We start from the raw sequence: 18,648 nt of genomic DNA, 5'->3' as shown, positions 1-18,648 counted from the left end.
TCCTCACTGTATACTACGAGGAAGGCAGATGCCGAAAGCAGTTTATTAGACTTGAAACATTTTACAATCGGAACAAATAATATTAAATTTGTTTAGTTTCTCCAAGTTTGCAATGGCCAGTTGAGAAAGACATCAATTCTCCTAAACATTTTTTGGTAAATGATATCAGCTCGACAGTAAGCTGTTCTTTTCTTTTGATTCCGCGATGATGTTTGTTTTGGCCTACCATTTTATGGAGACAGAAAGCATCCATCTGTTGACAAAGAGACATCACATCTCCATTGCCAGTTTCTTTCCTGTCGCAACTTGGCGAAGGGCACTTCAGAAACATCAACTTGGCAGCATGGACCAGATTCGATAAAATTTAATTTTGCATGAACGAACTAACTGACATTGTTACATTTCTGCACGAAGATACTCATATTTTACTGAAAAGTACATCAACTTGCGTATTAATCTGAATGCGCGCTCTGTAGAGATCCAGAATTATAGTTTCTTCCGATCATCATCCGTTTTACTCAGTCTGCTACAACTCCGGACCTGTTGGTTAGACAATGAATCCCATTGCTGACAGAACAATTCAGCTTTCTTTCGCCATTAACTTCATACGATACAGTTCGAACACAAGATGTGTATTGAAACACAGTTACCTTTCACGTTAGAACAATCAAGTTAGTATTCTCATGAACAAACTGTTCATCCAAACGAACGTAACAGAATAGCAATGCCCTCGTTATCAAAGTGGATGAACCTGTATTCCCTCAAGCTCGCAATGGCCACTAAACTCGAGCAGAAACCTAGTCGTCCTTCGAGGCTTTGTCTCATTACATTTGCTGCTCCTAAATGTTGAGAATGGGAAGAATGACTTGGCTGCTAGAAGTGGCAGATCATTATATAATTTAGCGACTTTGGCTTATATAACTGTAAATTAAAAGAAATCAAGGAGCAAATTTATCTTTTGAGTATAAAATGTTGGATCTCTATCTGCTGGAGGAACAGAGATCACTTATTTGTCAAGATGACTTGAGCTAATAATTTCAAATTGTCGGCCTAGCAAGTCAATCGTCAACTTTGTCCAAGCTCTTTTAAGACGTCGCTGGTGGTTGCACGAGCTGAGTCGATGTTGAATTGATAACATTGATGCTGAGTCAGTGAAGTTGCAGAGTGTCCGAGATAGTCGGTTACCGAGTCACCAAGTGCTCCGAGAATTGCTTGCTGAGTCGTCAAGTGCTCTGAGAGCCAAGTCGGTGAAGCCGATGTTGAAAGCTCAAGACGACACCAAGCGCTCCGGAATAAAACCAAAGTGGGATTTGTAAGTTGCATTGCTCGAGGAACAAATACATCGATTTCTGCAGTTAGGCAGTCTCATTAAAACAGATTGGCCCCTTCGACGGTGCTAAGAGATTAAGTTAGACGTCTATTTCTCAGGATAAAATGATGAAATCATGAACATAATCTAGCATAGATTGTCATGACGAACTGAATATATACCTGAACGCTATCAATTGTAACTACCGAGCGAAGAATATCATAGCAGAAAGAAAGAGAATGATCTCTCTTCTCTTTTGCTAGAACTTTCTTCTTGCAAAGATTTCTTCTGTTTTTTTTTTCTTGCCCATGAACGCCTCACAGAAGTGGCATTCTTACGGAGCAAGCAAAGGAGAGCTTGTGCAACAAGCCAAAGCGCGTGGCTTGTGCAACAAGCCAAGCATGTAGCTCGAGCAACAAGTCAAGCATGTGGCAATGCCTTGTGTGCTCGAGCATGTGAAAGAGAATGATAGCAAACACTGGTTGATCTACATGGATATATTGTGCATCGATTGGTTCATTATGTGTAATAGCGTTCCCACAAGAATTCTATGGATTAGTGTAATTCGGGCCCCAGATTTACACCCCGCCTGTACTATATATTAGTTTTAATGTCACTCTTCCGATATGGGACTAAAATCCACAAATCGTGTTTTCATTCATATTTTTCCAACAATCCCCCACATAAATAGAAACAAGATAGGTGACAACCTTCGATAGTTAAGTTGTGTATAGGATAGGTATGTGTTACCCTTTGAGCTTTTCCTTATGAAAATTTATTTGCTCACTGGCTGATCAGTAGATGTAATATCTTTGAACTATTCTTCCATTTGTGTAAGTATGGAAATATCTCACCCAAGACTCTCTCTGATATAGCTCAGGTCTCATGAGTGTGCTCGTCATTAACCATGAATACTTATGGTTCTATGAGAAGCACTAAGAATTGTGTCTTCATGTCTCTTCGAAGCGGCTCCATTTCTTTTTCATATAGGTGATCTCTCGAGAGTATTTTTCATTACTCCACTACCATCATTAGAATCAAGAATGCTTATCGTTTATCTGGTCACTGATTCATCTGGTTATTCCCCCACAATGATTATCTTTCAGTACAGTTAGGTTGTCCCTTTGAATTTAGTTCTTGGATCTCCAATCATCATAGGTTGGCTTTCCTTTGCAACTACAGTCGGTATCGGCATTAACATTAAGATCATTCTCGCGATGAGCTTGCAATTAACTCTTTATTTAACCCTTTGATTAGCGAATCCGCTATATTATCCCTTGATTGCACATAGTCAATAGTGATAATTCTCGTTAAGAATAGTTGTCTAATGATGTTGTGTGTACGACGTATATGTTGAGACTTACCATTGTACAAATGATTATATGCCCAGTTAATTATCAATTGATTATTACAATATATGTAAATTATAGGCATAGATTTCAGCCATCTAGGAATATTTTCTAAGAATTATTATAACCATTTAGCCTCTTTTCTACATTTGTTAAGAGCAACAAACTCATATTCCATTACGAATCTAGTTATTATGATTTGCTTAGAAGATTTTCATGAAATGACTACACTTTTCTAAGTGAATACATATCCACTTGTGGACTTAGAATCTTTCATGTCCGATATCCAATTCACATCATTGTATCCTTCGATCACAGTACAATATCTCATGTAATGATACTCTTGTTATCCATTTCCAGTGCTCAACACCGTGATTACTCATGTATCTACTCAATTTACTTACTACGTAGATTAAGTCTGATTGTGTACAACTTATTAAGTATATCAGACTTCTAATCACCCTGGAGTACTTCATCTGAGAGATACTCTTATCTTGATTTTTCGATAGATGTTGACTCATATCTATCAGAGTCTATGCCAACGCAGTATCACCCTTGTTGAATTTCTCAAGAACTTTATCATATAATGGGACTGACTAAGAAAGTTTTTCTGTTATTTTAAGAATTTTAATTTCTAGAATCACATCAGCTAGTTTTATGTATTTCATATCAAATCTTGAGTTCAACATAACTTTAGTGAAGTTGATTATCTTATCATTATTTCCAATGATAAGTATATCATCTACATAAAGATATAATATAACATTGTCATTTTCTGTGTCTTTCATATAGATACATTTATCACATTCATTGATCTTAAATTCACATTTCTTCATAGCAGTATCAAATTTTTTATGTCATTGTTTCAGAGTTTGTTTCAAGCTATATAATGACTTATTAATTTATAAACCTTATTTTCTATCTTAGCGCAGAAAATCCTTCAGGTTACTTTATGTAGATTTTCTCTTATAAATCTCCATTTAGAAAAGTGGTCTTTACATCCTTTTGATATATTTTCAAATTTCATAGAGCGACGATAGCCAACACTACTCTGATGAAAATTATTTTTGATACCAAAGAATATATATCAAAGTAATCAAAACCTTCTCATTATTAGTAACTTCAATTACCAATCTAGTTTTTTTATCCATCATACCATCTAATTTCATTTTCTTCTTGAAAATCCACTTACAATCGAGTGGTTTACTTCCTGAAAGAATATCCACAAGTTTTCAAGTGTAGTTTTGCAAGATAGAATTAATTTTAGATGCAATTGCCTCTTTCATTAAGGTTCCTCGGAATAACTTATTGTTTTTGAATGGCTTTAAGGATCACTTTCCAACATGAAAGTGATAAAATCGATTTCGAATGATTTTTCTACCCAAGCTCGTTTACTTCGTCTGAGTTCAACTTCAAAAGGTTTATCAACTTCTTCTTCTTCTTGTGGTTCCAATGTCTACTTTGATGAACACGCTTCCTCTTGAGTCTTATATGGAAATACATGTTTGAAGAAAAAAGCATTTCTAGATTTAATAATTGAGCTCTTGTGTATCTTCGGTATTTGAGATTCAAACACAAGGAACTTATAGGCACTATTATTATGAGCATATCCATGAAATATGCTATCATTAGTCTTTCATCCTATCTTAATCCTCTTAGGATCAGGAACCAACACTTTGATAAGACACCCCTACACTCACAAATATTTATTCGATGATTATCTTCTAGCCCACAACTCATATGGTTTTTTTTCTATTTCTTTCAAGGCACCTTATTTAAAAGGTAATTAGTTATTAGCACAACTCCCCCCATATTTACTCTGGCAATCCATAGCTAAATAGAAAAACATTGATCATCTCTTTCATAGTACGATTCTTTCGCTCAATGACACCATTTTGTTGAGGAGAATAAGGAACTATTGTTTCATGTATGATCCTTTGTTTAGCATACAACTTAACAAACGGTGATACATAATCACTATCGCGATCACTTCTAACCACCTAAATTTTCTTTTTAAATTGATTTTCAACCTCATTCTTATATAAAATAAATTTCTCTATAGTTTCATCTTTACTTTAGAAAAAATACACATAATTGTATTTTGTGTGATCATCTACAGATGTGATGAAATACTTATTTTCACAACGTGTTGGTATACATTTAAGGTCACATATGCCACTGTGAATTAATTAGGCTGAGTAGTGCAATGCTTCTTTCAACATGTTAAAAGGATGACATTATCATTTTTACTTCAACACAAGTCTCATACTTATGTTGTGGATCATGGTGAATGTAGGTATGCTTTGCATGTTAATTAATCTGTGTAAAATATCGTAGTTAACATATCTTAGTTTATCATGCCATACGCTAGAAGACTCAAGTAAGATTAGATGAAGCTACCAAATCAAGGTTTTAGGAGGACTTAGGTGAAATATTACAAAATATTCCACCAAATGAAATGATTTTAATAGGAGGTGATCTAAATGGGCATGTCGGAATGAAAAATGAGGAATATGAGAGAGTACATGAGAGTTATGGGTTTGGAACGAGGAATGAGGAAGGGAAAACTATATTAGATTTTGCGATAGCATATGACCTTATATTAGCTGATACGTTTTTTAAGAAAAGAGAAGAACACTTGGTCATATTCAAAAGTGGAAATAATAAATCACAAATTTACTTTCTTATGGTTAGGAAGAAGGATAGAAAGATTTGTAAAGATTCATCCGGAAGCTTAGCAATAGTAGTAGTAGTGTTGGATATACTCTCAGTATAGTCGATAGAGAAAGAAAATATATAATTCCTAGAATTAAGTGATGAAAGCTAAAGGATGGGAAACAAAATATATTTAAGGAGAAGGTAGAAATACAAGCATTAGGTAAACGATTCGAATATAACATGGGATAAGATGGTATCAAAGTTGAAAATAGTAGGGGAGTACTCGGTGAGTCGAAGGGACATGCACCACTAAGTAAAGAATCTTGGTGGAATGAGAAATAGAGAAAGTGAAGGAAAAGCGAAAGCTTATAAGGAATTATATATTTATAAGAACGAGGAAAACTTAAAAAAATATACAATAGCCAAGAAAGAAGCTAAGAAAGTAGTGAGTGGAGCAAAAATGAAACTTTTGAGCGGTTATATCAAAATTGGATATAAAGAAGGGAAAAGAGACATTTATAATAGCTAAAGTGAGATAAAAGAAAACAAGAGATCTTAGCCAAATAAAATGTATTAAAGATGAATGTAATAGGGTATTAGTAAATCATGGAGAAATAAAAGAGCGGTGGAAGAGGTATTTTCATCAACTTTTAATGAAGGTTTAGGTGGCCACAACTTAATTTAATTAGGTCAATGAGCATAGAAATTTTAATTTTATTAAAATTCAAACTGAAGTAAAACAAACTTTAAATGAGATGCCTTGATGAAAGCATTGACGAGATGATATTAGATAGGGTATAGAAGTGCTTAGGAAAATAAGGTATTGAATGGCTTACAAAATTATTTAACATGATATTAAAAAGAAAAGAATGCATGATCAATGGAGGATAAGTACTCTAGTTCCTATATAAGAACAGACATATAAAATGCAACTATAGGGTTATTAAACTAATGAGTCATACTATGAAACTTTGAAAAAGTAATAGAAAAAAGATTAAGGAAGGAGACCATGAAAAAATCAATTTGGGTTCATGCCCGGAAGGTCGACAATAAGAAGCTATACATCTCCTTAGACAATTAATTAAAAATATATGGAGCAAAAACAAGATCTACATGGTATTCGATGATTTAGAGTCTCAGAGAAATATATGAGAATTTTAAGTGTTAGCATAACATATATTGAACTAATTAAGGATATGTATGAGGATGTAACGACTAGAGTAAAGACTTCAGGCGGAGTAACTGAAGCATTTCCAATAAAGATAGGGTTACATCAAGGATCAACCCTAAGTCCCTATCTTTTTACACTAATTATGGACGAACTCACTGCGCACATTCAAGACATAGTACCGTCGTGCATGTTGTTTGCAGATGATATTATTTGGGTAGATGAGACACGTGAAGGAGTAAATGCTAAGCTAGAATCTTGGAGGGAAACACTAAAAGGGAAAGGTTTTAAGCTTAGTAGATTAAAGACAGAATATATGGAATTTAAGTTTAGCAATATTAGAAGTAATTAAACAATTGTTAAGATAGGAGAAGACGAGTTGCCCGGAACCGAGAGATTTAAATATTTAGGATCATTTTTACAAAATGATGGAGGGATTGAGAGAGATGTCTTACATAGAATACAAGCAGGATGGGTGAAATGGAGGGGAGCGTCGGGTGTTTTATGTGACCGTAAAGTACCTCTTAAACTTAAAGGTAAATTCTATAAAACCACAGTTAGATCTGTTATGTTATATGGAGCTGAATGTTGGGCTATGACTTGAGCACATGAGCAGAAGATGAGAGTTGCAGAGATGAGGATGTTAAGGTCGATGTGTGGGCATACGAAGATGGACAAAATAAGAAATGAGAGTATTAGAGAGAAAGTCGGAGTTGCATCTATTGAGGATAAACTCTGAGAGACACGTTTAAGATGGTACGGACATGTACTTAGACGACCAATAAATACTCCGGTTAAACGATATGAAACTATGATAAACATGCATATCAAATGAGGAAGAGGAAGACCAAAAAAGACTTGGTTAGCAACAATAAAATAAGATAAAAAATATAGATGATGATATAATAGGAGATAGAGCTCAATGGCGTAAAAGGATTCAAACAGCCGACCCCACCTAGTGGGAAAAGGTTTGGTTGTTATTGTTGTTGTGTACGCTAGAAGACTCAAGCATATACATGAAGAGTTTTCAGCTTTATATTGAGTTTAAAGAACCCATCATGTACATAGGTTATTCCTAGAAACATTCCATATTTTGACAGCACAACCCTGTCTGACTCAAAAATAATTCAGAAATTATGATTGCTCAAAAGCGATCCGAATACTAGATTCTTTTGAATATCCGAAACATACAACACATAGTTCAAAGTGAGCTCCTTACCTGAGGTCATCTTCAGCATCACTTTTTCTTGGACCATTATGTCGGGAGTTGCATAATTCCCCATGAACAGCTTGTCTCCATATTTGTTTTTTTTCAACATTGTGGAGTAACTCTTTGTTACAGCAGATATGTCTGGTGGCACATGTATTGATTCATCATTAACGCAGATTTAAACATATCAGGTTCACTTCACAAACCATGACACGGAGGTCTATGTCTAGTTCCTCATTTATGTTGGCCTCGTGTGTTTTCTTCTTTAGCTTCTTGCAATCTGAAGCTTTGTGATTGTCTCAGTCACAGTTGTATCACTTCCTAGAGAATTATTTATTACAACTGCCTCCTCTGGGTGTCATCTTGTAAGACTTGAAATTCTTCTATTTTCAGCTTTGACTATACTAGACTATGTTGGCTTTCACAGTAGCCTGAGAGAACAATTTTCTCTCTAAACTCTTGTTGTCTTTCTCAATTTGAAGTCTAACAACAAGTTTGGCCCCAACATCCTCCAATTTATATTTCTTGTCCATGGACTCCCACACCTCCTTTGTCATTTTCTTTGCACTGTAAACAATGTACAATAAGTCAGCAAGGTTGTTGAAGATGTAGTTTCGATATAGAAACTCAAACTAATTCCATGTGTCCACTGTAATGATGGTTTTCAGATCATTTATGCTATCATCATACTTGGCAGATTCCTCAGTCAAGATCCATGCTTGGTTTAGCATGGTCAGTTAGAAGATCATCTTCTGCTGCCACCACTTGAAGTTTAACTTAGTGAACTTCTTTGGTTTTTCTCCATGATTGAATAGAACATTTTCAATCAGGGTAGAGGAGGTCGGCACATGTTGTGCCTATTGCATATTAACATCGTTTGTCGTCATCTCAATAGAATGAATCTGTAAAATACGACAATAAAATAATGATTAAAAATAAGATTATTTGAGAAATAATCTTAACGGAATTTTTAGAAAATTTTGGAAAATTTTCTGGATTTAATCGGAGCCCATATGACGAATTTAAGAGGGGTGGATTGGTTAAGTTAGTTAAAGCCTGTTTGGAATACTCGGAGGTGGGAGTTAATTGAGAAACTGATCTAGGGTTTAATTGGAAAGCCCCTAAGTTATAAATTCAAATTTGCCCCGTGCCCTAGCTTCTTGCAACGCCGATCCTCTTCCCTAGCCCTCTCCCTCTCACGACTCACCTCCTTCACCGAGCTCAGCCGGCCTCTTCCTTGTCCCGCGCACGAGCACCACGCGGCCGCCGACCTCTTCTTCCCTCACGCGAGCCACACGGCCGGCAATCTCCACTTTTCTGCTAGCGCCTAGCAGCCGTCGGCTCTTGAGAGAGCACCACACAACCGGCCCTCTCACGCGAGCACCAGCCGGCGATCTCTCACTTTTGCCACAGCCGACGCCAGCGGACAAGCTTTCTCATCCAGCCGCGACTCTCCTCCCTCGCACAAGCTGCGCCTCACCATAGATTGCGGAAACCGACCATTACCCTCTTCTCTTCTCCCAGTTCTCTTTGAACCGTGCCCTAGTTTGGCTGCCACTGCCGGATCGTCGCCTTTGTTGCCTCTTCTCTCCGCGATGTGCCCCAACGAATCCGGTAAGTACTTCCTTATATGCGGTAGGAGATTTGTGAGGTAAAGGATTTTGTAGCTAGGGTAGTTAAAATGCTTGTCTAAGATGTGAAACCATCTGGATGAGTTTTAATTCGAGTTCTTTGTGTTATTCTGCTTTCCCTTGTGTTGTTTCTGGAGTTTTTCAGTGGGATTTGGGGCGCTCACGATTGGATTTGGTATAGTTCTGTTCTCCTTGATGAATTGTGTTCCGGGATAGAAGATGTTAGTTATTTTAGGTATAGAAAATGATGAATGTTCTTCTTGCTATTTCCGGTTGTTTTGGGACAAGATGTGGGTAGAATGAGGTCCGATCCGAGATGATTTTTACTTTCTCCTTGAACTGCCAGATTGGTGTACAGATTGTTCTAACATTGGATTTGGAAGAATGGTGTTTCCCTTCCTTATGATACTGCTTGTTTTCATTTCGGATTTCCTGCAGATTTGGGGTTTTAGTTGGGTTTGACTATTTCTATTCTTCCTTGAGCCCTCTAGATTATTGACGGATTTGGGTTTTCAGTGTTGTTTATGTTTTATTCCGTGAGGTTCTGTGTTGATTTGTTCAGAGAGTTGTTATTACGATTGAAAGGATTGATTATATTTTTGAGCTTGGAATGGTAGGCGGGTTAGATTTTTGATTTTATCTTCATTGAAGCTTCTGTCTTTGGTTTTAATCGAGGTGGTTCTGTTCATTGAATTGTTATGGGATGTTGGTTTGATTTCTGTAGTTGTATTGACACCCATGGTGCTATTGGAACACCAAACCGGATCTGGAGTTGTAGATTTGATTTTTATCTTTGAAAACGTGATGGTGTTGTTGGGTGGAATGTGAAGAGCTCTGGTGTTCTTTGATCATCTTGTATTTTTTTTTTTGATAGAATTGGGTAAGTTGAGTCCTTTTTTTATGTTGTGTTGGTTCTTCAAGATAGCCTTGAATTCTGGATAGATTTGGAAGATTGTGAGATGATTTCAATGTTGGTTCTATTTTGGCATGCTAGTCTAAGATATCTGGAGGGATTTGGATGAATCGAGGTTCATAGTTTGATTAGGATTTTTCCCTAATTAGGTTGGGTTTGGGTTTAGCTAGTTGTTATTTATGAAATTAGCTAAATTGTACACCACGCGATTTACAGGACGTTGATTCGGGACGAACGCCTCGACGTGAGACTGCTTGACACGATCTACATATAAATGTGGGTACATCTTGCTTTGTTTTCTTTTAGTACTTTGACCTTAGTGCATGAATTATTTTGGATAAGGACTGTTTACCTTGACTCCACTCTTATTTTTCCTGCGCTTGATACTTCTACGTGATCAGCTGTTTCTCCTGAAGAGACCATCTGTTTCCTAACTCCATTGATTGTTTTTATCTGATCAATTCTGAGAATAGTGACTATATATAGACTCTGTTATTGCTTATATATATATATATATATATATATATATATATATATATATATATATATATATATATATATATATATATATATATATATATATATATATATATATATATATATATGATATTGACCTTATCTCAATTAATCAAGTCCATCATGCCCTACATATCATGAGAGAGATTATGATTGGATTATAATTAGTGGGTATCTCTCCATGTATAGTTATGTATATATTAAAATATTATGTAGTCGATGAATTGATGAGATTGGACATCAACAATTCTATAAGATAGCATATGTATATTTTTTTTAGCTGTTGTTGTTTATAAATGCTGTTATTGCTTACTTACTGCTGTTGTTCACATATGCTGATATGCTTACTTGTGTTGAGATATATTCTCATTGTAGATGTTTAGTCATTGGAAATTTGTATATACCTTGCATATTACCTATGTAGTATGAGCAGTACTGTAGCAGATTAGTACCAGTTCTGACCTACTATACCTAGCCTAGGATATGGTTTCAGGTATGAGCATTTATTTTGGTTCTATTATAGTATCTGCTATTCTTCTTATGAGGTTGTATACTGTTGACACTATCTACTTACATGTTATGTTCATGCACTATCTCTTTCCTTACCCGTTGAGTTCCAATACTCACCACCCCACAAAATGATTTTCTTTCGCCAGGTAACAGGTAGATGAGTCATGGATGCTTGGAGAGATGTCGGCTGCCAGTCCTGGGTCCTATGTCACACTCGAGGATAGTTTTTGTTTTGGTTTTGTTATCATTTGGGGTGGTATATTGATTTTGTGTATTTTGTTTTTCAATAAGTCGATGTGAATTTTAGGTTGTGTGATGATGGTTATTTTTTGTTAGTGTCGTTATGGTCGTTTTACGTCTTCCACTTTGTGCTTCCACGTGTGTATCCACTGTAGACGCTGTATTAAACCATGGCTATAGTTGTATTTAATTGATATGTAGCGTAGGTGTATGAGGGTTGACAGGGTCACACACACATATCTGGAGAATTCTAATTTCGAAGGACCTCCTGGGACAATAATAGTAGTCGTTTCGTGATCTGGATTTTTGATGTTGGGTTGTGTGATTTTGGAATTTCGATCTTGTTGTGATTTATGACTTTTCGAGTTAATCTGATACCAATTTAGTGGTATCAGAGCATGGTTCGAGTCAAATGCTGTGTTTTGTATTCTGAAATTTTGATCTTGTTTCGATTTATGATTTTCGGTGTCCCGATTGTTTTGTTTTCCCTTTATAAGTTGATCCCTCGATTTGACTCTCGAGTTGTGGGACCAGGCAGCGACAGGAATCTCCAAGCTATATGAGGTATGTTTGTAAATTGTTATCATACATATTTATTAGTACTTGGTTAGTTGTTTATACCATGTGTTTATACCATGTATGATTTGTGGTGTCAATTATTGGTTAGATCGGATATGGTGATCTGTTGTCTTTTGATGATCTATTTATGGATATTAGACTTGAAGGTCTATTATTTAGCCTTTGATGTTGATAGTAACTTAAAGAGTATAATGCCTTGATATTTATGGAGTTGATAATTTTAGTTGAAGGTTAGAATACAGAATTTATGCCAGTGTTCTTATGTTTGGGTATGTTTGTTGTACGGACATGAGGAGCTCTTGATATTGCTATTTAGGTTTACAGTGCCCTAGATATTTTTATGGACCCGATGTATAGAGTGTCGATGTACTCGCGTTGGTTTGGTTAGTGGAGGACTAATTTACTCTTATTAGCTTGATCAGTAGGAGACCGAATTACTCTTTCATAGAACTAAGTCATCCTGTATATATAGCAATTACGGAAAGGGAAAATGCAGAGGATGATATTGTGAACTTTGAAGTCTGATTCTCTGTGTGTCAACAAGTGAAGGCAGAATATCAGAGTGGCGCAGTGGAAGTAAGATGAGTCCATAACCCACAGAAGCATCCTTTTCGGTTAAGGATTTGGTCATGACACTATGATGGACTAGTATATGGGTGTGTTATTTGGTTGTTATCCTTAGATAAGGATTCCTGAGTTAGTAGTTAATTTGGAGACCAAATTTTTATTAGTGGGGGAGAATGTAAAATACGACAACAAAATAATGATTAAAAATAAGATTATTTGAGAAATAATCTTAACAGAATTTTTAGGATTTTTTAGAAATTTTTCTGGATTTAATCGGAGCCCATATGACGAGTTTAAGAGGGTGGATCGGTTAAGTTAGTTAAAGCATGTTTGGAATACCCGGAGGTGGGAGTTAATTGAGAAACTGATCTAGGGTTTAATTGGAAAGCCCCTAAGTTATAAATTCAAATTTGCCCCGTGCCCTAGCTTCTTGCAACGCCGATCCTCTTCCCTAGCTCTCTCCCTCTCGCGACTCACCTCCTTCACCGAGCTCAGTCGGCCTCTTCCTTGTCCCGCGCACGAGCACCACGCGGCCGCCGACCTCTTCTTCCCTCACGCGAGCTACACAGCCGGCTATCTCCACTTTTCTGCGAGCGCCAAGCAGCCGTCGGCTCTCGAGAGAGCACCACATAACCGGCCCTCTCACGCGAGCACCAGCCGGCGATCTCTCACTTTTGCCACAGCCGGCGCCAGCGGACAAGCTTTCTCATCCAGCCGCGACTCTCCTCCCTCTCACAAGCCACGCCGCACCATAGATTGCGGAAACCGACCATTACCCTCTTCTCTTCTCCCAGTTCTCTTTGAACCGTGCCCTAGTTTGGCTGCCACTGCTGGATCGTCGCCTTTGTTGCCTCTTCTCTCCGCGATGTGCCCCAATGAATCCGGTAAGTACTTCCTTATATGCGGTAGGAGATTTGTGAGGTAAAGGATTTTGTAGCTAGGGTAGTTAAAATACTTGTCTAAGATGTGAAACCATCTAGATGAGTTTTAATTCGAGTTCTTTGTGTTATTCTACTTTCCCTTGTGTTGTTTTCGGAGTTTTTCGGTGGGATTTGGGGCGCTCACGATTGGATTTGGTATAGTTCTATTCTCCTTGATGAATTGTGTTTCGGGATAGAAGATGTTAGTGATTTTAGGTATAGAAAATGATGAATGTTCTTCTTGCTATTTCCGGTTATTTTGGGATAAGATGTGGGTAGAATGAGGTCCGATCCGAGATGATTTTTACTTTCTCCTTGAACTGCCAGATTGGTGTACTGATTGTTCTAACATTGGATTTGGAAGAATGGTGTTTCCCTTCCTTATGATACTGCTTGTTTTCATTTCGGATTTCCTACAGATTTGGGGTTTTAGTTGGGTTTGACCATTTCTATTCTTCCTTGAGCCCTCTAGATTATTGACGGATTTGGGTTTTCAGTGTTGTTTATGTTTTATTCCGTGAGGTTCTGTGCTGATTTGTTTGGAGAGTTGTTATTGCGATTGAAAGGATTGATTATATTTTTGAGCTTGGAATGGTAGGCGGGTTAGATTTTTGATTTATCTTCATTGATGCTTCTGTCTTTGGTTTTAATCGAGGTGGTTTTGTTCATTGAATTGTTATGGGATGTTGGTTTGATTTCTGTAGTTGTGTTGATACCCATGGTGCTATTGGAACACCAAATCGGATCTGGAGTTGTAGATTTGATTTTTATCTTTGAAAACGTGATGGTGTTGTTGGGTGGAATGTGAAGAGCTCTGGTGTTCTTTGATCATCTTGTATTTTTTTTTTGATAGAATTGGGTAAGTTGAGTCCTGATTTTTATGTTGTGTTGGTTCTTCAAGATAGCCTTGAATTCTGGACAGATTTGGAAGATTGTGAGATGATTTCAATGTTGGTTCTATTTTGGCATGCTAGTCTAAGATATCTGGAGGGATTTGGATGAATCGAGGTTCATAGTTTGATTAGGGTTTTTCCCTAATTAGGTTGGGTTTGGGTTTAGCTAGTTGTTATTTATGAAATTAACTAAATTGTACACCACGTGATTTACAGGACGTTGATTCGGGACGAACGCCTCGACGTGAGACTGCTTGACACGATCTACATATAAAGGCGGGTACTTCTTGCTTTGTTTTCTTTTAGTACTTTGACCTTAGTGCATGAATTATTTTGGATAAGGACTGTTTACCTTGACTCCACTCTTATTTTTCCTGCGCTTGATACTTCTACGTGATCTTTGAGATATTCATTCCCATATCTATACAGTCTCTTGTTGTTGTCCATGATTAGTAGCAGATACTAGATACTATATTTGTATGCTTTGACTGTTGTTTATTTATGTATGATATTGAGCATGCTGGCTTCATGTAGCATACCTGTTTCTGTGTCTATATATATATATGATGACTGTTGCATTGTTCGCATCATGTCATTGTATGCATGCCGCACTCTCGGCCATTCGAGAGAGTGGTAGCTGGAGTTGATGCCGCTTGTCCTGTCGTGCCGCACTCGGCCACTCGTGTGAGTGGTAGCTGGAGTACGAGCAGCAGGGACCCCGTCGCAGATGTAGCTAGTTAGCTACTATGCAACTGTCCCCTCGGCCACTCGTGTGAGTGGTAGCTGGAGTGGTATACAGTCTGTCACTGACCCGGCCTCTCGACCATACAGGGGTCATGGTGCGGAAAGGTGGGCGGGAGTGGCCATCCGTGCATACGCTGTTATTATTTTTGCTTGGGCTGCTGTTGTTTATATATGCTGTTATTGCTTGCTTACTGTTGTTGTTCACATATGCTGATATGTTTACTTGTGTTGAGATATATTCTCATTATAGATGTTTAGTTATTAGAAATTTGTATATACCTTGCTTATTACCTCTGTAGTATGAGCTGTACTGTAGCAGATTAGTACCAGTTCTGACCTACTATACCTAGCCTAGGATATGGTTTCAAGTATGAGCATTTATTTTGGTTCTATTATAGTATCTGCTATTCTTCTTATGAGGTTGTATATTGTTGACACTATCTACTTACATGTTATGTTCATGCACTATCTCTTTCCTTACCCGCTGAGTTCCAATACTCACCACCCCACAAAATGGTTTTCTTTCGCCAGGTAACAGGTAGAGAGATGCCGGCTGCCAGTCCTGGGTCCTACGTCACACTCGAGGATAGTTTTCGTTTTGGTTTTGTTATCGTTTGGGGTGGTATATTGATTTTGTGTATTTTGTTTTTCAATAAGTCGATGTGAATTTTAGGTCAAGTATGTGATGACAGGTATTTTTGTTAGTGTCGTTGTTAGTTTTACGTTCGTATCGTTTTATGTCTTCCGCTGCTGTGTGTTTACGTTCAGCCGTGTAGGCTTATTAAACTGCGTGGTTGTATTTATATATTTCAGCCGAGTGTGGCTGAGGTATATTTTGTATGTAGTAATGCTTCAGTTTGTCACCCATACAGTGGAGATGCTGCCGAAATTTCTTCGAACAGGGACTCCTCTGGGGCGTGACAGAATCTGTTTTAAGATTGTTGGATTTCTATCCTCAATCTACTAGAGGGATAGTAATTACTTATTGATCAAGATTACTTGAGTTGATAATCTCAAACTGTCAACCTAGCAAGTTGATTGCCAACTTTATCTGAGCTCTTTCGGGATGTCGCTGGTGGTTGCACGAGCCAAGTTGATGTTGAATCAAAAACGCTGATGATGAGTTGGTGAATTTTTTGAGTGCCCAAGGCAGCCGATTACCTAGTCGTCAAGTGCTCGTAGAGTCAATTGTCGAGTCATCAAATGCTCTGAGAATCGAGTCATCAGGTTCTCCAAGAGCCAAGTTAGTGGAGCCGATGTCGAAGGCTTAGGTCAGAAGCCAAGTGCTCAAGACCAAAACTAGAGTGGGATTCATGAGTTGCATCCCCTGAGGAACAAATATGTTGAGTCCTACAGTGAGACAGTCTCCTTAAAATAGATCTGTTCCCTCCAGCGGTGCTAAGAGGTCATGTTAAATGTTTGTTTCCCAAGATAAAATGGCAAAATCATGAATACAACCTAGCATAGGTTGTTATGGAAAACTGAGCATATTCTTGAACGCTATCATTGGTATCTATCAAGTAAAGAATTACATGGCAGTAAGAAAGAGGAAGAAATGAGGGGAAGGATCTCTCTTCTCTTTTGCTCGAACATTTTTTTTTGCAAAGATTTCTTCTTTTTTTCTTGATCATGAACTCCTCTTATAGGAGTGTCATTCTTGCAGAGCAAGCAAAGGATAGCTTGAGCAATGAGCAATCCAAGTGGCTTGCACACCAAGCTTGAGTAACAAGCCAAAGCATGTGAGCGTGTGGCTTGTGCAATAAGCCAAAGCACATGCAACAAGCCAAGCTTGACTTGACCAACAAGCCAAGCATGTGGCAATGCCATGTGTGCTGGAGTATGTGAAAGAAAATGGTCGCAAATACTAGTTGATCCACGTGGACACATTGTGCCCCGACCAGTCAGCTGCATGCAATAGCGTTCACACAAGAACCCTTTGGGTTAGTGCAATCCGGGTCCTAAATTCACACTGTCTCCTATACTATATATCAGCCTTAATGTCGCTCTTCTGATGTGGGACTAAAACTCACAAATCATGTTTTTATTCACATTTTTCCAAGAGAGAAATATATTTATCTTGATTTATAAATTTAGGGGAAAAAAATTGTATTGTGGCATTTAACCTATAAAATATCAGGTTAAGGGTGGAGAAAATATAAAAAAAATTGGTATACTACATATATCATATTGACATATATCGAACATACCAATATTAACGATATACCAAAAATTTTGATACATATTATATTGCACCAAACTTTTTGGTATCAGTATGAGATTTAATATTTTTCGATATTCGGTATATACCAAACAAATTCTCTTATAAATTACCTAATTTTCTAATTAGGGCATCAAAGTCTTGTATTAGGCTTTAGCCTTTAAACAATTAAACCAATCGACCTAACCCAACATGAAAATCATCTTTATAGTGACTTCTCTTCATTCTTATTTATTTTCACTTTGTATCTTTACTCTAACCTGATCTTGTATATACTCCTCGATTTATGTGAAGTATTTGTTGAAGTATTTGTTGAAGTATTCATCGTCTCTACCAAGTCTGTTCTCGAATTTCAACTAGAAAGCCAAATGTTTGATTTATCTGATCTAACTTTAATTTTCCAACCTTTTCCTTTTTTTTTTTTAATTGAGCATTGTATTTACTCATTATGTGTAGATCTGTTGACCAATGACTATATTTTGGATCACAAATTCTTTGTTTCCACGAATAGCAAATCATATGAATGATTAACCTTTACCACTAATCCGCGAATATATTATGTTTGTGTATGCATGTGTATGTGATTTTCTTGATCAATTTTTTTATGGATTTAGATTAAATATGTTTTTCATAAGCACATTTATCAGTAAATTTTCATTCCCTGTACTATACCACCATGTTGATTCTTTATCAACTTGTTATTGTTCTTCATTGCTAATGAATTCCATCAGCTTGCTGACAATGAGTTAGGTTAAATATGAGGAATTGACTAGGGTAGTTTTTCATCATCTTGTTATTCTACTTCATTGCCAATGAATTTCGTATAACAAAAGTTGCATATTGTATTCTTAACAATTTCGTATACATTGCTCGATTTCTGCTTTTTTTTGTGCTTTTGTGTGTGACAAAACTTGATTAATTTAAAACTGATTGCTCACTCCTAACAAATTTTAAAACTATAAGGAACTAGGGCACTAAACACGCTTAAGTGCAGCGTAAAACATCTAGTTCCTTTCCAGAAGATCCATGCGAAAAGAAACTATATGCTAAGTTTCTCATAAAATGAAGTTATACCTTTGGTGTGTGCCTTTCGCAATCCCGACAGCAACGTTTCTTTAGATACAAATCTTAACGCGATCAAGTGGTCGTGCCTCTATGGTATCCACACGAACAAGCATCATTTGTCTCACAAACTCACAAAGTGGAGAATGAAACAACCAAAG

Source organism: Zingiber officinale, chromosome 11B (assembly GCF_018446385.1).
Source record: "Zingiber officinale cultivar Zhangliang chromosome 11B, Zo_v1.1, whole genome shotgun sequence".
Classification (NCBI taxonomy): Eukaryota; Viridiplantae; Streptophyta; class Magnoliopsida; order Zingiberales; family Zingiberaceae; genus Zingiber; species Zingiber officinale.
This window is presented reverse-complemented; position numbering follows the sequence as displayed.